This window comes from Momordica charantia (assembly GCF_013281855.1).
Source record: "Momordica charantia cultivar OHB3-1 chromosome 5 unlocalized genomic scaffold, Mcharantia_2.0 BLBB01000005.1, whole genome shotgun sequence".
In the NCBI taxonomy this organism is placed as follows: Eukaryota; Viridiplantae; Streptophyta; class Magnoliopsida; order Cucurbitales; family Cucurbitaceae; genus Momordica; species Momordica charantia.
In genome coordinates this window covers 12036066-12041321 of record NW_028275163.1, presented here as the reverse complement: position 1 = coordinate 12041321, position 5256 = coordinate 12036066, and the positions used below count along the sequence as shown (strand labels likewise).

General features: G+C 39.2%; 1 non-coding gene across 1 annotated transcript; it reads left to right on the top strand.

The window, feature by feature from the left end:
- Positions 1-1525: 1525 nt before the first annotated feature.
- On the top strand, positions 1526-1632 carry LOC148211320 (small nucleolar RNA R71). Its single transcript, XR_015791118.1, has one exon. It is a non-coding gene; the product is annotated as a small nucleolar RNA R71 (small nucleolar RNA).
- The last annotated feature ends 3624 nt before the right edge of the window (positions 1633-5256 follow it).

Here is a 5256-nt window from a genome sequence, read left to right as displayed (position 1 = left end):
CGCAGGGAAAATGAATTTGTCCACCTGGACTAAAATATCTTCTATCTTTCCCTCAGGTCTTATGATAGATCTATCTGCTAGTTGTAAGGTAACCGTAGTAGGTCTAGCTTCTCCTATGCCTAAAGATTTGAAAACTGATAATGGCATAAGATTAATGCTAGCGCCTAGATCACATAATGCCCTACCTAAGTTTTTCCCTCCTATGGAACATGGAATGGTAAAACTGCCAGGATCGTTACATTTCATGGGTAGCGGGCTCCCTACAGCTTCACTACTACATTTTTTCATGGCGACCAGTTCATGCTCTCCTATATTTTTCTTCCTAGAAACTATATCTTTCAAAAACTTAGCATAATTTGGCATCTGTTCTAGAGCATCTACTAATGGTATATTTATATGCAATTGTTTGAAAATATCTAAAAATTTTCTAAACTGGGAATCATTATTTTTCTTAACTAATCTTTGTGGAAACGGGGAAGTAGGGGTAAAAGAAGGTTTTACCTGTGGAGGAACACTCGGGGTGTCCTCATTACCTTTTCTAATATTTTCTTTTTCTGGTGTTGTTGGATTCTCTGGTATCTTTACAGTTGGTTCAGTGGACGGAATCTGTACATCTGTTGTTGGCATTGTTGGTTCATCATATGCCAGTCCACTCCTAAGGGTGACAGCTTTGCACTCTTCTTTCCCTTCTCTTTTTGGTAATTCAGTATGGCCTGAAAAAGAACCTTGTGGTCTATTCTTCAATTCATTGGCGAGCTGTCCCAATTGGGTCTCGAAATTCCTCATTGATGCCGCTTGGAATTGTATCACTGCGTCGGTTCGGGTCATGTACTCCTTCATCATATTCTCAAGAGTTGACTTGTTATTTTGAACTGGTGGAGTCTGTGTTCTCTGATTGTACTGCTGTTGCGGTGGCGGGATGTATTGTTGTGTAGGTGGAACATAGGGCTGCTTGTTCTGCTGGCTCTGTCCTTGATTAAAACCGCTCGAACCTCCTTAACCTCCCCATGAGAAATTAGGGTGGTGCCTCCAACCTGGGTTTTAGGTGTTCGAATATGGGTTAAAGTTCCTATTGTTCCCATGTCCTACATAAAAAACAGAAGCAGGGTTATGTGGACAATTATCATAAATATGGTTTTCACTGCAAAATGAACAAATGAGATCGTTGACTTGGCAAACAGGGGCAGGAGTGCAATAATCCGACTGCACAGGTTGTATCGGCGTGGCTAATAGATTTTTTATTCCCAACGCCATCTCTTTCAGCCTCTGGTTCATTGTAACCATCTCTTTTTGCATTGAGGTCGCAATGTCCAGAGCCAAAACTCCAGCTGGATCTTGCTTCTTTGGTACTGCCCTAGATCTTTGCGAACACCATAATTCGTTGTGTGAAGCTAAGTCATTTAGGATGTCGACTATCTCGTTGAATGTCTTCTTTGTAAAGGCTCCGTTGGCGGCATTGTTTAGCATCATCTTAGTAGGATAATCTAAACCTCTAAAGAAATGTTCTATCTGGATGCATGCCGGCAAGCCATGGTTCGGATATTTCCTGATGAGTTCTTTAAATCTTTCCCACGCCTCGTGAACAGGTTCACGATCATATTGTCTAAAGGAGATGATCTCCTCTCTGATATCAGCGTGGCGAGTAGGTGGAAAGAATTTTGTTAAGAACTTCTCCACTAATGACCCCCATGTGGTGATGGATCCCGGTGGAAATGCATTGAGCCATGCTCTAGCTTGGTCCTTCAAAGAAAATGGAAAAAGTGTTAGTCTAAGAGCATCGTCTGTTATACCAGGTAATCGAAATGCATTTGCAATTTGAATGCATGATTTCAGATGATCATGTGGATCCTCATGTTCCTGCCCTCCAAAATGTCCAATTGTCTGCAACATTTGGAACATCATTGGTTTAAGCTCAAAGTTCGTGTGGGCTGGAATAGGGTTGACTATCCCTGAATCAAAGTTCTGAAAAGTCGTGGTGGCATATTCTCGCATTGCCACGTCTCTGTTGTCCGCCATCTGGACATGGTTGAATTCATCATTTCTGGCGTGATCACTCATATTACCGTTAACAGCAAGTGGATCAACTGGATCACGAGGTGGAATATCTGCCATTGATGTGCTCGTACTCTTTACCTCAGTTTCAGGACTGATTTCACCTTCTCTCTCTTTTTGCTTTTCTAGTTGTTTTCGAAGTCTTTGCTCCTTTCGAGTTTTTCGAAGGGTCCGCTCAATCTCAGGGTCAAGGGGTAGAAGAAAAGATCTTGTGCTCATGCACTTTAACTTACCCTTGTGAGATAAACGACCAAAAATATAGAACAAAAACGGTGGATGGAAATTACACCCAACAACAATTCACAAAAATAAAAACTAACAGAATTTTAAAATAATTTTAAAACTAAAGTCCCCGGCAACGGCGCCAAAAACTTGACTGGGGTTATGCTGAACGCACGCACTAAGCGTGGTAACAATTCTATAGATGCAAGCGTACACCTCTTAGAGTACTATAAAACGGATGGAGTATCCAAGTATCGATCCTCAAGGACTTCTAAATAATTTCCAAACTCTAAAGTTTTAATGAATAGTGAACGTTGAAATGAGTGATTCTTGTAAAATGGGAAGTGGTCACAAATAATGGTTTTGGATTTGGGATTTGGTCTTATAATGGTAAAACCTAGCCTGAATTACTTCAAGTTAGCCAACAAAGAATCAATGATATGCTAAGGATGATATGCATTTTACTTTAGGAACCAACGACTACGCTTTTCACTTGACTTATGTCTAAGCAAGTTCAAAGTCCTAAGACATTCCCTAATATGTCTATTATGAGAGATATCTTAGTTTTAGGATGGAAATAGTCGCAACCTCGGGTTAAGGTCCTATGTCTAGGCTACTTAACTGGAACCCTTATGTCTAAGGCGCTCCTCTCCTCGGTTTAACCACTCAACAATGCAAATAAGCAACCTTTTCAGTATTTACTTGTTAAGACTTATAGTGGCCATCTCTAAATCCTAACTTTTTGGGAAAACATGTTGAGCAATGAGTGGAAAGCAAAAACACTACTTCTTAGCAACCCTTTTTAGAAATAAAAGGCTAACTATCCATAACCGGGCTAGAGACGGGAATTTAGAAAGACATATTGAAGACAATACAGCAAGTAAAATGGTTGAAATTGAAATGCATGTGTGAAAAACAAAAGTTAACTAACGGAGAGTTTTGCTCGGGATTGAGAGCTTCGCCCTTCTCTTTCAAGCAAGGGGGAGTGCCACGTGCTCTTTCCTCCAAAAACACAATTCTCTTAACTAAAAATAAAGTAAAGGCAAAGTAAAGATAAGCTAAGTGCTGGATTTTTATAAATTTGAATAGGTAGAAAATAACTAAGTAACAACGGAAACAAAACAAAGCTCAATAAAGGAATGTAAAGTGCTCGGGATTTAAAAACTAAAAGCAACTAATGAAGCAACTCAAAAGTACTTAGAAAGCAACAAAGAAACACTAAGAATGATCAAGAGAAGGAAGCAAGGCTTGATGAATTTGGTGGAGAAGCTGCTGGAATTTATAGTTGTGCAGAATTGGTTAGGTAGGTCCTAAAACGCTGGTGGATCACCCATTTCCAACTCCTTTGACTAACTAAATCGTGCTCAAACTGATAGTGAAACACTTCTTCTACACGTATGCATCAGTTGGAACCACCAAAACGCATTGGAAGACGCGTTTCATTAAGGGCAAAGTTGGAAGAAAACCAGTTTTTCTGCAGCCTCCCAGGCGCCTGGCACCTCCAATGATGCTGTTTCCGACTTTTTGCTTCTTTTGATTAATTTGCACTCCCAAATGGTCCTAAAATGTCATAAATACAATATAAGCCAACCACAAACCATCATATATGAATTTTGCATGAATTGGAACTCAAACGACCTAGAAAAAGTCCGAAACAAAGTTAAAACATAGTAAAAACAGCATCTAGAACCTTCTTTTTACGCATGTAAACAAGCGTAATCAAACAACTTCATTGAATAAATATTTGTTTTATGTTTATAAACCATGAGTTTAGGGCATAAAAGAGCTCTATTCATACTTCCTTGGGTGGATTGGGTTCCACTCTGCTTGATTGAATTGAAGAATAAGATTGTGTAATCTATTCCATGATTTTGAAAATTTAAGCTGAGGACATTTGAACTCTGGTGGACATTTCACATGGCTGAGGACCCAAATATATAGTAGCTTAGCACACCCTATAAATTTCCCTACTCTTCTTGATCTACAAAAATTTAGTGCTCGGAGGGTTTCTGTAAGGATGGGTATTACGGGATTAACTCCCACTCTACCCTGACAAATAACTTGACCACTCGCTCTTCCACATACCCACTCACTTTGGGGAATAAAACCAAGTTGAATAGGCACAAAGCTAATAGTGATAGCTTCATTTCTTCATTAACGAACCTGTACTAAAGACTCAGGATATATCCTATCGACAAGCATGTGTTTACTCCCTTCCTTTTCACATGTTTTTTCAATTTCACCAGCATATATCTTCCATACGAATAGCGATATTGCCCTTTTCAATCGAAACCCATCATTGTAGGAATAAGCTCCAATTTTCTCTTGTAGTGGTATTTGCAGGAGAGTATGGTATTCCTCAATAGTGGGAGTCATATCCATTGAGCTAAAAGTGAAGCAACTATAGGCTAGATCCCAATGCCGAACTAGTGCTCTCAACAATGAGAAGTTGACTTGCACGTACATGAGTTGCGTTATGTGGCCATATTTTTTTTATTAACTAGGTCTTTCTGTCTAGTCTTAAGCCTTCCCACAATCGTTTCAAGACATCCAACTGATTTTCTGGAAACGTTACACTTTGAAATGTTGGGATGGCATTATATGATAATGCGTCGCCATGAATATGCTGCATGTTTTCTGACACTTGACGGACAATTTATTGGTCTTGCTCTTTCCATTCTTGGGTTGGAGCCTTACTGGAACTCATACTTTAATTTACTGTCAATGTTAATGATTTAAGAAATAGGCCAATTTTTGCACAATTGGTGGAAAATAATTTTAAAGGGAAAGTTGTGGAACTCTTTTTTTTTTAATTGTTGTTGATTAATATCAACCCAAAAAATAAAAAATAAAAAATAATGATCTAGGGCTAAAATGAGTGTAAAGTTAATGTCTAGACAACCTAGAGGAAAACGACCCCCAAATCTTCCATATGCTTCGCGGTATGGTTAACTTGAGTGGAGAATTTCATGCGCTTGCACG